This window comes from Nicotiana attenuata, unplaced genomic scaffold (genome assembly GCF_001879085.1).
Source record: "Nicotiana attenuata strain UT unplaced genomic scaffold, NIATTr2, whole genome shotgun sequence".
Taxonomy (NCBI): Eukaryota; Viridiplantae; Streptophyta; class Magnoliopsida; order Solanales; family Solanaceae; genus Nicotiana; species Nicotiana attenuata.
In genome coordinates, this window is record NW_017670305.1 from 793,181 (window position 1) to 808,987 (window position 15,807).

Genomic DNA, 15,807 nt, shown 5'->3' on the forward strand with positions numbered 1-15,807 from the left:
CCGTTGTTCGTGAGTTTCTTGAGGTATTTCCTTCAAACCTGCCGGGTATGCCACCCGACAGGGATATTGACTTTTGCATTGATCTGGCTCCGAGCAGTCAACCCATTTCTATTCCTCCATATCGCATGGCTCCGCCAGAGTTGAAAGAATTGAAGGAGCAGCTGCAAGACCTGCTTGATAAAGGCTTTATTAGACCTAGTATCTCGCCTTGGGGTACGCCGGTGTTGTTTGTTAAGAAGAAGGACGGAATGATGAGGATGTGCATAGATTATCTGCAGTTGAACAAGGTCACAATCAAGAATAAGTACCCATTGCTGAGGATTGATGATTTGTTTGACTAACTTCAGGGTGCCAAGGTATTCTCGAAGATTGATTTGAGATCTGGATACCATCAGTTGAGGATTAGGGCATCCGATGTCCCTAAGACAACTTTCCGCACTCGGTACGGGCATTATGAGTTCTTATTGATGTCATTCGGGTTGACAAATGCCCCAGCAACTTTCATGGATTTGATGAACCGAGTGTTCAAGCCTTACTTGGATTCCTTCGTGATAGACTTCATTGATGATATTTTGATCTATTCCCGCAGTCGAGAGGAGCATGAGCAGCATCTTCGAGTCATTCTCCAGACTTTGAGGGGTAGTCAGTTATATGCTAAGTTTTTGAAAAGTGAGTTCTGGTTGAGTTCAGTTGCATTCTTGGGTCAAGTTGTATTAGCAGAGGGTATTCAGGTAGATCCGAAGAAGATAGAGGCAGTCAAGGACTGGCCTAGACCCGTTTCAGCTACAGAGATTCGGAGTTTCTTGGGTTTGGCGGGCTATTACCGTCGGTTTGTGGAGGGGTTTTCATCTATTACAGCCCCGATGACCAGGTTGACCTAGAAGGGTGCCCAATTCAAGTGGTCGGGCGAGTGTGAGGCGAGCTTTTAGAAGCTCAAGACAGCTTTGACTACGGTGCCGGTGTTGGTATTGCCTATAGGTTCAGCCATATACAGTATATTGTGATGCATCTCGTATTGGACTTGGTGCGATATTGATGCAGGATAGCAAGGTCATTGCGTATGCTTCACGACAATTGAAGATTCACGAGAAGAATTATCAAGTTCATGATTTGGAGCTAACAGCCATTGTTCACGCGCTGAAGATTTGGAGGCACTATTTATATGGCGTGTCATGTGAGGTGTTCACGGATCATAAAAGTCTGCAGTATTTGTTCAAGCAGAAGGAGCCAAATTTGAGGCAGAGAATGTGGTAAGAGCTATGGAAAGACTATGATATCACCATCTTATATCATCCGGGGAAGGCCAATGTAGTGGCCGATGCTTTGAGTAGAAAGTCAGTCAGTACGGGCAGTCCTGCGTATATTCCGGTCGGTGAGAGATCGCTTGCTTTGGATGTTCAGGCTTTGTCCAATCAATTTGTGAGGTTGGATGTTTCTGAGCCCAATCGTGTTTTAGCTTATACAATCGCTCGTTATTCATTATTTGAGCGTATCAGGGATCGACAGTATGAGACCCTCATTTGTGCGTTCTTGGGGATACGGTGCGGCACGATGGTGCCAAGCAGGTTACAGTTGGGGATGATGGAGTTTTGAGGATGCAGAGTCGAGTATGTGTGCCTAATGTGGATGGACTTCATGAGTTGATTCTGAAGGAGGCCTATAGTTCCCGGTACTCTATTCATCCGGGCACCGCTAAGATGTATCAGGACTTGCGGCAGCATTATTGGGAGGAGAATGAAGAAAGATATTGTTGCGTATGTAGCTCGGTGTTTGAATTGCCAGCAGGTAAAGTACGAGCATCAGAGACCTGGTGGTTTGTTTCAGAGGATTGCGATTCCTGAGTGCAAGTGGGAGCCTATCACTATGGACTTCGTTGTTGGACTCCCACGGACTCAGAGGAAGTTCGATGTAGTGTGGGTTATTGTTGATACGTTGACCAAGTCAGTGCATTTCATTACTATGGAAATCTCCTATTCTTCAGAGAGCTTAGCTGAGATCTATATCCGGGAGATTGTTCGTCTTCATGGTGTGCCCGTGTCTATCATTTCTGACCGAGGTACGCAGTTTACCTTACATTTCTGGAGGGCAGTTTAGCATGAGTTGGGCACACGGGTCGAGTTGAGCACAGCATTTCATCCCCAGACGGATGGACAGTTCGAGCGTAATATTCAAATTTTGGAGGATATGCTCCGAGCTTGTGCTATTGACTTTGGAGGCTCGTTGGATCAGTTCTTGCCATTAGCAGAGTTTTCCTACAACAACAGTTACCAGTTGAGCATCCAGATGGCTCCCTATGAGGCATTATATGGTAGGCGGTGTCGGTCGCCGGTTGGGTGGTTTGAGCCGGGAGAGGCTCGGTTGTTGGGTACTGATCTAGTACAAGATTCCTTGGACAAGGTTGAAATCATTCAGGATAGGCTTCGTACGGCTCATTCCAGGCAAAAGAGTTATGCCGACTGTAAGGTTCGTGATGTGGAATTCATGGTCGGAGAGCGGGTGTTGCTTCGGGTGTCGCCTATGAAGGGCGTGATGAGATTTGGGAAGAAGGGCAAGCTACGCCCTAGGTTCATCGGACCATTTGAGATTCTTGATCGAGTGGGAGAGGTGGCTTACAGACTTGTGTTGCCGCCGAGTTTATCAGCCGTGCTTCCAATGTTTCACGTGTCTATGCTTTGGAAGTATCACGGTGATCCATCCCACGTGTTAGACTTCAGCACTGTCCAGTTGGACAAGGACTTGTCCTATGAGGAGAAGCCAGTAGCTATGCTAGACCGGCAGGTTCGTCAGTTGAGATCGAAGAGTTTTCCTTCGGTTCGTGTTTGGTGGAGGGGTCAGCCTGTTGAGGCAGCGACCTGGGAGTCTGAGTTCGATATGCGGAGCCGATATCCCCATCTTTTCTCCGACTCAGGTACTTTTCTATGTCCGTTCGAGAACGACCGGTTATTTTAGAGGTGGAGAATGTGATGAGCCAAAAGGTCATCATTCATTTTGAAAGTCAATTATGTGTTCCGAGGCCTTAAAAACCTCCTTTTGTCTCACCTCAATTTGCGTGCACAGTCCGGGCGTATATCCGGAAAGCTTTAATGTGAATATTTGAGGAAAATGCTAATTTTGCCTTTAAAATTGAATTTAAGCTGACTTCGGTCAATATTTTGGGTAAACGGACCCGGACCCGTGATTTGATGGTACCAGAGGGTCCGTAGAAAAATATGGGACTTGGGCGTATGCCCGGAATTGAATTTCGAGGTCCCAAGCCCGAGAAATGAATTTTTGAAAGAAATTGTTTAACTGAAAATATAAGAGTTTATGGAAATTTAAAGATGTTTGATTTTGATGGTATCGGGCCCATATTTTGGTTCTGGAGTCCGGTATAGATTTAAATAATAATTAAGTTAAATCAGTGGAATTTGGTAAGAATCGGAGTTCGTTTGGTATAAATCGGGCCTTTAGTTGAGAAAATGGAAATTTCAATGCTCTTGAGTAATTTCAAGAATTTGAGGTTGAATTCATAGTTGTTGATGTTATTTTGATGATTTGATCACACGAACAAGTCCGTATGATATTTTTGGACTTGCGTGGATATTTGGTTTGGAGCCCCGAGGGCTCAGGTGAGTTTTAGATAGGCCGTGGGGTGTTTTGAACTTATGAAAAATTGCTGGTGTGTTGCAGGTCTGCAGGCTTCGCAATTCGCAATTGCGAAGCCTGGCTCGCAAATGCAAACTGGGCAGGTGGGGGGACCTTCGCATTTGCGAAGCTCCATGTCGCAAATGCGACTCCAACAGTGATCGCAATTGCGGACGATGGTTCGCATTTGCGAAGTAAACAGGGCAGGCCTACCTTCGCATTTGTGAAGCCTGGGCCGCATTTGCGAGTTCGCATTTGCGAACCTGACATCGCAAATGCGATAACTGCACCTGTGTAAATTACAACTTAGACGAATTTTTCTTCATTTTTCCAACTCTTTCAAACCCTAAGCTCTCTTGGGCGATTTTCCAAAGAAAGGTTCTTCTCCAAATCATTTGTAAGTCATTTCTAACTCATTTCTTTCAATCTAATCCATCTTTTTACATAATTTCATTTCCAAATCAAGGATTTTTCATGGGAAATTGGGTGGTTTTGGGTAGAACTTAGGATTTTCAAATTTTGGGGATTTGGACCTCGATTTAAGGTCCGACTTCAAAACAAATTATATATTTGAGTTCGTGGGTGAATGGGTGATCGGGTTTTGGTTTGATCCTCGGGTTTTGACCAAGTGGGCCCGGGGTCGGGTTTTTACTTTTTGGGGAAAACATTGGAAAACCTATTTTCATGCATTAGAATTGGTTTATTTAGCATTTATTAATGTTATTAAGTAAATTGTGCTAGATACAAGTGAATTGGAAGTGAAATCGAGAGGTAAAGTGGTAGTTGAGGCTTGATTGTGTTCGTGACATTGAGATAAGTGTTTGGTCTAACCTTAGCTCGAGGGAATAGGAGTTGTGGTCTTATTTGCTATGTGTTAAGTGTTGAGTACGACGTATAGGTATGGTGACGAGTATCTATACGTTGGTGTCAAGCATGCCCGTGAGTCTTATACTATGATTGTTGTAACTCCGTTATATATTGTTCATGCTTAATATGATGATTATAAATGTTGAACAAGGCTTATGAAAGTATTCTTGGTAATTGACCATTGTGAGCATTGGCTCAAGTTGAGACTTATGTTGTGAAGTGATTGTGGAAACGAGATGAGATATATTGTTGTTTCCCTTGACGGGATGTTATTGTCTATCATATTGTTTCCCTTGCCAGGATGTTATTGCTTATGATATTGTTTCCCGTGCCGGGATATTGTTGTTATACTATTGATCCCTTGCCGGGATTCTTTTGTGATTGGTGTTGATTTGTATATTGGGATCGGGTTGCACGCCGCAACAATATTATATGCGATCGGGTTGCACGCCGCAACAGGGAGTAATAAGGGTGGACAGGTGGGGTCGGGTTGCACGTCGCAACATCATTATATGATTGGGATCGGGTTGCACGCCGCAACGGTATTATATGATTGGGATCGGGTTGCATGCCGCAACAGTATTATATGATTGGGATCGGGTTGCACACTGCAACAGTATTATATGATTGGGATCGGGTGGCACGCCGTAACAAGAAAGAATAAAATTGAATGTTGATTCTTATGGTGAGAACAAGAGTAAAAGTACGAAGGGTGATGCCGTGCACTTTTCTGTTTCCTTATTCTTGCTGATATGAAATTATGGTGTTCTTTATGCTTCTCTACTGAAATTTTGTTAGTACTTGATATTCCCCGCAGCATGTTCCCCCTTCCCATCTTTAACTGCTAGTTTCTATTATCATTATTTGACGTATATGATTTAACTGCACAGATTTATTTGGTAGTCTTGTCCTATCCTCGTTACTACTTCGCCGAGGTTAGGCTCGACACTTACCAGCACATGGGGTCGGTTATGCTGATACTGCACTCTGCACTATGTGCAGATCCCGGTGCTGGAGCATTTGGACCATAGTGAGGTTGTTGCCTTCAGTCCAGCGGAGACCCAAGGTAGTCCTGTAGACGTCCACAGGCCTTGGTGTCGCCTTCTATCCTATTTCCTTCTGTTCTTACTTATTTCAGAGACAGACATGTATTTTTTCTTTGTTCAGACCCTATTTGTAGTATTCTTAGATAGTCCGTATGATTGTGACACCAGTTCTGGATGGATTATTTCTATGGAATCGTATTCGTATTAAGTTAAATTATTAGATTTTGTCTTCCGCATTTCTTCTTATTATTATTCCGCTGTTGATCATATATTGACTTGTAAATGCTAAAGGTTAAGGAAAAAGGGTAATTAAATTTGTAACACTCGGCTTGCCTAGCTTTCACGAGTAGGCGCCATCACGACTCCCGAGGGTGAGAATCCGGGTCGTGACAATTTCGTAATTGTTTTCGCTCAAATATTAATTTTGAAATTCATTATATAGCAATTTTTAGTATGATCGTGCCTTGCAATTTTTAGGTTGAATAGGCTCATTGTTCTTCAGTTTGAGCTCGCATTTTCCTCTTCAATTTCCATTAGCGTCCCCCCATTCCTTCTTGTTAACACGAGAAATCTAACTCATTCTAAGGTAGGGCTCTTAGAGTCCTACTTAGCATTTCTCATCGAACAAATACAGGAAAAGAATCATATTGAAAACGCTCCTAACCCAACCCCTTCCTTCGTAGAGCTCGTGTATTGTAAGTGATCCGAACCTGCCCGGAGCGAGCATCCCATAGAGGCAAGTGAAGTTGGTGAGCCGTATGATGGGCAACTATCTCCTGCGGTTCGGAGAGGAATCGGCTATTAGTTATTACCCCCTTGGTTTCGGGGTGGACCTTTTCACTCTATTTTATTATATACGCTTAACGAAAAGAATTGTGCAACTCAGCGGACACTTATTACAGCATTTATAAAATATATAATACTAATTACCATGGGTTAAACATGCAATGCACGTGTCCGAGAACTAGTTTTACTAATTGCATCAGTAAGGGTGAATAGGAAGGAAAAACAAGTAAATATAAGAGTAAAATATTTTTGGCTTCTAACTGTCACGACCCGAATTTCCCACCTTCGGGGCCGTGATGACCCCTAACATTTGCCCTCGCTAGGCAAGCCAACGTTACAGAATATTACACCTTTTATCTTTATTATTTTATAATTAAAATTTAACCAGAACTAAATTAGCGAAAATAAAAGCGAAAGTACATGATTTAACTAATTACGCTTATACTATTAACGAAAAACAGAAGTAGATGCCACCCAGAAACTGGTGTCACAACTCACGAACAGTCAACGAATACTACAAGTAATGGTTTGAAAGAAAATATATCTATCTCGGAGAAAGTAAAACAGAAATGAAGTAAACATAGGAGGGGACGCCAGGGCCTGCGGACGCCTGCAGGACTACCTTGGGTCTCCTAAATGCAGTGACAGCAACCAACCTCTCGATCGGCCACTAGCTCCGAAATCTGCAAAGAAAGTGCAGAGTGCAGTATCAATACAACCGACCCCATGTACTGGTAAATGCCGAGCCTAACCTCGACGAAGTAGTGACGAGGCTACGGCAGGGCAATACAATATATAACCTGCAACAGTTTATACTAAGAAAGAAAGGAAATACATAATCAATTATAACAGTAACTTGCATTAAATAAACACGGAACCCAGTCTTTCTACCATTACTCAGCTATAACCAATCCTTAAGGGAATTTCAATACCACAATAATGGACTTCAGCGGAAAAAGAATACATAAACAATAAATGATGCGGCGCGCATCCCGATCCCACTATATAATCAGTAACAGTACAAATATTCACCCTATTACTCCTTGTTGCGGCGTGCAACCCAATCCTACCAGTCCACCCTTATTACTCCTCAATATATCACCCTTATTCCTCATGTTGCAGCGTGCAACCCGATCTCACATGTCCACCTTTATTACTCCTTGTTGCGACATGCAAACATATCCTACCAGACAATCACATTCACCCTTATTCCTCCTGTTGCGGCGTGCAACCCGATATATATATATATATATATATATATATATCACAAAATAAAGACAAGTTTTTCACAAGTTAACTCAAACCCTCCACAACACTTATACCTCAAACCAACACAATGAAATATCACTACAATTATGAAACTTTACCAGTTAAAACTACACAGCGAGACCAACCAAAGTGTACAATGAAGGACCAATAAACCAATAGTATGATATAATGGAACAATGGAACAATTAACAACACCAATAGAGAAGCAACATTTAACAAGTAGCAATTAGACATGGAAGCATCAATAAGCAAGTAGCAAGTAAGACAGGAGAGCAATAGATAGGGAAACGGGGCAAGGGAACAGGCTAAACAAGTAATTTGGAGACGCATAGGTGCTCGTCATGACACCTATATGCCACACACATAGTATTTCACATAGCAAGCAAGTCGGGGATCCCTAATCCCTCAAGTCAAGTTAGACCAAACACTTACCTCAAGCCAACGGGTAATTCACAGCTCAAATACCACTTTACCTCTCGATTCCTCCACCAATCCACTCGTATCTAACCATATTTAACTTAATAACATCAATAAACGCTAAAGAAACCAATTCCAATGCATAATTATAGATTTTCCAATATTTTTGCCAAAAAGTCAAAAATCGACCCCGTGTCCGCTTGGTCAAAACTCAAAATTCAGACCAAAACCCGATTATCCATTCATCCCCGAGCCCGGATATACAATTGGTTTTGGAATCCGACCTCAAATTGAGGTCCAAATTCCCAAATTTCGAAATTTCTAGGTTCTACCCAAAAACACCCAGTCCCACCATGAAAAACCCTAGATTTTATGATGAAATCTTGTAAAAAGATGAAATAGATTGAAAGAAATAAGTTAAGAATCATTTACCTATGATTTGGGAAAGAAATGGTCTTTGGAAAATTGCCTCTTGAAGTTTAGGTTTTGAAAAATGTGAAGAATGGGTGAAAATCCCGTCTAAGTTATGTTTTGAACAGTTGCAGGTATCGCATTTGCGATCCCAGGTTCGCAAATGCGAACTCACAAATGCGGACATAGCTTCGCAAATGCAAACAATTGCCTGGTCCTGCTATCATCGCAAATATGAACAAATGTTCATAAATGCGGCTCTATTCCAATCGCAATTGCGACAATGAGCTTCGCAAATACGAAGGTCCCCTTCCCAGCCCTCTGATCGCAAATGAGAAATAACTTCGCAAATGCGATGCTCGCATTTGCGAGCCAGATGCGAAGTCTGTAAATCTGCAACATACCAGAAAATTCCTTAAGTTTCAAAACACTCCGTAGCCTATACAAAAATCACCCGAGCCCTCAGGGCTCCAAACTAAACATGCACACGAGTCTTAAAACATCATACGAACTTGCTCATGCGATCAAATCGCCAAAATAACACCTAGAACTATGAATTCAACACCAAAACGCATGAAATTTTCAAGATAGTTTCAAACTTCTTATTTTCTCAACCAAAAGGTCGAATCACGTCAATCACTTCCGTTTTTCACCAAATTTCACAGATAGGGTATAAATATCATAACGGACCTATAGCGGGCTCCGGAACCAAAATACGGGCCTGATACCAACAATATCAAACATTATTCAATTTCTAAGAACCATTATATTTTCAATTAACAATTTTCTTCAAAATTTCATTTCTCGGGTAACCTCGTAATTCAATTCCGGGCATACGCCCAAATCCCATATTTTTCTATGGACCTTCCGGGACCGTCAAATCACGGGTCCGTATCCGTTTACTCAAAATATTGACCGAAGTCAACTTAAATCAATTTTAAAGGCAAAACTCAATATTTTTCTCAAATTTTCATATAACGGCTTTCCGGAAACATGCTCGGACTGCACACGCAAATCAAGGAGAAAGAGAATGAGGTTTTCAAGGCCTCGGAACACGACATCGGATTCTAAAATAAAAGATGACCCTTTGGGTCATCACACTAACACAAGGTTTTGAGATAAATTTAATTTGTTAAATTAACTATTCTCTTTATTACATTTTATGTGATATTATTTTCGTTAAAAAATAATATGTTTCTATTTTTTTTTTAAAAACTTAACTTTATACATTTTATTATATCTTTATGAACATAATTTTATAATCGCGGTATTTTGAGTCCGAGTTATGACCACAAAAAATGAAGTAATAAATAAAATAAATAAGAACCAAAAAATGTAAAGAATACAAAACGAAAAAGTACAGGAAATGAAGACCATGGTTTAAGTGGGAACCATGACCAGTAGCTCTAAGATTTTTTATGTGATCCGAGAACTCATGGCTGCCAATTGTCTTAATTCTCAATCATAGTACAAGTCAAATTCAGTGGCGGATCCAGGATTTTAAGATCGTGAGTGCTCACTCTCTTAAGTGAAAAGTTGATATCTGTCACATAGAATAAACCCACAACTATTTAAATATGACAGTAAAAATAGTTAATAGAAAAACTACGGTTAATATTATCATTATCAAAAAAGACTTCTATTCACTAGCTACAATGAACAACTAATAATGTTACATTATAAAAAAAGATATCTAGTCACAAGTCACAACTATGCTCGATGACTTTTCGTATGTTGAAAACGATCAATAATAGCATCATTGCTTACAGTTGCAAATATCTTACGCTCTACATAGCAAACTAAACTGATGTTTTATCTTTAATACCACACAAGAGGGGGAGTGATTTGTGTGGTGTCCAATTTTTCGCGTGTCCAGATTATAGAAGGACATGGTTCTTCTATGTGTTCCTTATACTACTGTTGTGGAATAATAAATGCAGAAAGTAAAGAACACAAGTATTTTACGTGGAAAACACCCGGCTCAAAAGGTGAAAAAACCACGACCTACTACCCAGTAGGATTTTCTCCAAACACTTCACTACTACTCTGAGCCAACAACAAAGTTTACAAACTCTTGCAAACCTAGGATTAACTCTAATCCTTATAACAACCAGCCACAGGCTATTGCGACTGCTTCAAGTTAACTCTAACTTGAACAATACAACTCGAGTTTACAACCTCTTGCAAACCTAAGGATTAACTCTAATCCTTATAGAAACACGCCACGGGTTCTTGCGACTACTTTAAGTTAACTCTAACTTGAAATATACAACTCAAGTACCTAGTACAATTTGCTTCTTAGAAAGTTGAAAGGTACTACTCAAAACGCCTACTACACTTTGAACTAGAAATAAAGAAAGGCACATGAAACTCTTTATGGAGCTAGTTCTTCAATCTGGTTCATGTAGCTTCAGGTTTGCACACTTGAATCACACACGAACTGTTTACAAAATGCCTTGCTATTTTTCTCTCAATTCACGTTTAACTTCTGCTTTTGTGCCTATGTAAAGTGAGAAAATCCTACGATTTATAGAGTTAGTAGAGTAGAAAATAACTAGAGTTCTAATGCTACTCTTCCTTGGTGGAAGAGTTCTAGTTAACATCAACCTCTAACTCCTTCCTTATCTTGGATAGTGTTCTCTTTGAGTAAGGAGTCCTTCTCCTTATCAAATATGCAGCATTTTCGATCAGGAGATATCAAATATACCAAGTTAAGCTTATCTCCTTCACGTGCATCCCATATGCTCGAATCTGCCCGTGTCTATGTACACAAGGGATGGACCTGGTTCATGCCCGAGCTTCCTTTGTCAATCTGTAAAACACGACTTCACTTGGGCCAACATAAACAACACAAACACAAGACAACAACAACATATTTAAGTCCATCGCTGGAAATTTAATCACACCTTTCAAACTAAATACAACATAAAATTTTGATCTTTAACAATCAATCCTACTTCTTCTTACAAAAATAAATTAATTCAAGGGGAAATATTCTCCACTGATTCCCAATCAATTCCAGGACCCTCGTCTACTACCATGGACATTCAATCATATGACTTGGAAACCACTTCGATGGAAGATGTGTGCCAAAACATGGGATAACCTTAAATCAGTGTTTGATAGGTATAAGGGACCATGGCTAATCGGGGGAGATTTTAATGAAATAATAGATTCAGAGGACAAATTTGGGGGCAGGCCTATTAATCAAAAAAGGTCCAAAGTCTAATAAATTATCTTAACTATTGTAACCTAGTAGATCTTGGATTTAAAGGATGTAAATATACATGGTCTAACCATCGTAGGAGAAAGGGGGGCCTAATTATGGAAAGGTTAGACAAGGTATACTCCGATTCCGAGTGGTTGCAAGAATTCAACAATGTTACAGTAACACATCTACCCAAACTACACTCAGATCATAACCCCATTTTGGTCAATCTTAATAATAATATTAATAATAACCATGCAAGGCCCTTTAGACTAGAAACATTCTGGTGTTCCCACCCAGATTTCCCAAGAGTTGTGTCTAATAGTTGGGAAAATAGGGATATAATTGATGGGACTGAGTTTTTTCACAAAGCGTATTAGAATGGATACAAGTTACCTTTGGGAATATCTTTGCTAGGAAAAGGAAACTATTAAATCGTATTAATGGTATTCAAAACTCTCCTAGCTACCAAACTAGCCAATGCCTTAGAGACCTATAAGTAAAACTTGTCGAAGATTATGACATAATCCTCAAACTAGAAGAGGACTACTGGAAATTACGATCTAGGATCAATTGGTTAAATGAAGGAGATGCAAATACAAAGTACTCCCATATTCAAGCCACTAATTGGAGACAGAGAAATAATATTGTCTTTTTTAATGATAACTATGAAAATTGGATCGAAAATCAAATTGCCCTAATTGATTAGGTCTCAAATCACTTTCAAAGTATTTTCACTACATCTCATGAACACACTAACTGGAAAGCCATTCAATCAGATAACACTACCTACAACAAAGTAGACCTATCCAGCCTTGATAGTAAATTAAAAAATCATGAGATTAGGAAAGCCATTTTCTCCTTCAAACCATACAAGGCTCCTGGACCGGATGGTCTACACCCTTTCTTCTTCCAAAAATTCTGGCCAATACTAAGTAGTAAGGTCATAAACTTGTGACAAAAAATATTTGACACAAAGATTATGCCTCATGAAATTAATAAAACCTACTTATGTTTGATCTCTAAATTCAGTAATGAAAACCAATTAAAAAAATTTAGGCCAATAAACCTTTGTAACACTTTGTATAAAGTGGTCACTAAAGTTATTGTTAATCGCATCAAGCCTTTCCTTAAGCATCTTATTAATAATCAGCAAAGCAGCTTTGTTAAAAGTAGACGAGCTACAGATAATGCTATCATTATTCAAGAAGTGTTAAAACAGTTTAACACTCACAAAGGAAAAGGAAATTGCATTCTAAAGCTCGATCTAGAAAAGGAATTTGACAAATTAGACTGGTCATATGTCTACAGAACCCTAAGATTTTACAATTTCCCTCCTAATATATCTTCCCTAATCCTTAATTGTATATCAACCAGTACTATTTCCATCTTAGTGAATGGGAATAAAACGGAAAAATTCTATCCCACTAGGGGAATTAGACAAGGAGACCCAATGTCACTCTATCTTTTCATCTTATGCATGGACATGTTGTCCAAAAATATTGAGCATCAAGTTGACACCCTTAATTGGGACCCAATAATACTAAACAAAAAATGCCCACCCTTTTCACACTTGTTCTTTGCAGATGACCTAACCTTAACGGGCCAAACAACAAAACTATCACTACTATGTGGAATAGTACGGAAAAATTCTGCTACCTATCCGGGCTTAACATAAACAACGAAAAATCTAAATTGTTAGTGTCAAAATCTTGCACAAATGATAATATCACCATGGATACTAGTACTTTTGACATAAAAGGTAGTAAAGCTTTTGATACTTACCTAGGTTTTCCCATGCTCCAAAACCAACCTAGGCATAAAGACTATCAACCTATAATTGATAAAATATGGGGAAGATTGAATAATTGGAATGCAAAATGGCTTAGCATGGCGGGAAGGTGCACCTTAATAAAATCCACTCTCAGCACAATCCCAAATCACCAAATGCAATTATCATTACTTCCTAGTAAGACTCTGAAGGAAATTGATAAGATTCAGAGAGATTTCCTATGGGGAATTACAAGTGAAAAGAAAAAAATTCACCTAATTGGTTGGAATATGGTAACTCTTTCTAAAGATGAGGGGGGCTAGGGATTAAAAAAGCAAAATCTAAAAATATTTCCCTACTGACTAGCCTATCTTGGCGTATTCTTACTAACCCATCTTCTCTCTGGGCTCGTGTTCTCATTAGCTTATATGGTCATATTAGTACAACTAAGGGTGGCTCTAATACTTGGAAAAACCTATTAAAGGGTTGAAGCAGTTGTAAACAAGGTATAAGATGGCCAGTGGTAAAAAATTCAAACATGACCATATGGGACACAAACTGGATCCTAGATTTTAACAATCTTAGAGATAACTTAATTGGTCCTCTAACCTACAATGAAAATTGCCTGAAACTGAAAGAAATCCAGAACAACAATGGATGGGATTTAACGCAAATTTCCTTTGATCTCCCACAAAGTATTATTAATATTATCCATTCATTATCTACAACCTCAAATCCTACTCACATCAATAACCTTATCTGGAGTATGAACCCTAGTGGGGTATTCACAACTTCTTCGTGTTACAAATTGATTGACAAACAATCTCAACCAAACAAAATATTCAATTGGATTTGGGACACAAAATGTCCAAAGAAAATTTAGCTCTTCCTATGAAAATGTTACCACGTCTCCCTACTAGAGAATACTTAGGAAAAATTGGTATCAACATAGACACAAACTACCCTATATGCAGAAATAAGAATGAATCCACATTACACATTTTCTGGAAATGCATGGTGGCTCAAGTTTTTTGGAAAACCATGGGGTGTCCTTAAATAACCAATTGGAAAATGAATACTGGGTAGATTTTTTACGTAAAAGGAACCCTAAAATAACAAACAATCTCATAACATGGGAAGAAGTATTTCCATTTGCAATCTGGGAAATTTGGAGAAACAGGAATGAAAATAATGTGAACAATACTAACAACCATATTAACACAACCAAGGTCGTTCAACAAGCATTAGAATATCACTTGCTAACATCCAAGCACACTACTAGTAATATTCCAATCAAGCTGAAAGTAAAGTAGCAGCCCCCTCCAAGGAACTGGTACAAGCTCAACTTTGATGGAGCCTTCAACAAAAACTGTTTACATGGAGGAGTCAGTGGAATAATACGTAACAATAAAGGAGAATGGATACTAGGCTACTATGAGAAGTATCCAACAACATCACCTATCCAGGCTAAACTCCTAGCTAAGGCTGTATGGTGGGCCGGTCTGGGACCGGGACCGGACCGGGCCCGCGGTCTTAACGGGCTAAACGGTTCCGGCGGGCCGGTCCTGGTGGGCCGGTCCCTGATGGTGTAGAAAGCCCGTGGCGGGCTGGTCTCTTGCGTGAGGCCCACGAGACCGGGACCGCTAAGCCCGGGACCGACAGGCGGTCCTGGGCCGGTTCAACCGGACCTAACGGTCCTAACGGGCTCCAACGGCTCTTTTCTAAAAAAAAATTTTTTTTTTAAAAAAAAGACAACGGTCAGATTTTAAAATCTAGCCGTTGGCCTTTAATTTTCAACCGTTTGGAACTTTAAAAAATAGCCATTTGGCCCCCAAACTTTATTTTAACCCCAAACTTTATATAATTACACTTTTTTCCAATTCTCAACTATAAATACCCCCTCTTTCTTTCATTTTTACTCACCAATTCATCAATCTATCTCAATCTCTCTCAATCTATATCTAATTTCTCTTCTATAATTGCTTATTTTATTATTGCAATTTCATGAAAAATTGTGAAGTTGGTGAATTGAAGTATTCAAGTCTTCAAGTCTTCAACGATTTTCAATTTTCAAGAAGTTGTTCGGCAATTCGGTAAACTCGTTCCAACTCTTAAGTTTTAAGAATATATTTTTGTGTGTTTAGTTTGCATAATTGTAATTAATATGGTGAAAGTAGTCTCCAACCTACTACCCTTCCCCCGGCTCCCCGACCCAGACCTATTACCCGTCCTGCTGCTCCTATTATTCTTGATAGTGATAACCCTTGTTTTCAATTTTCCGATAGTGAATTTTGCCATAATGTTGCACAAGGTGAACAATTAAATGAAGAAGTTATGAATGCTCTTTATCCTAATCAAACTATCTTAGAAAATGATGAGGAAAATGAGGATGTAGATGAAACCCAACC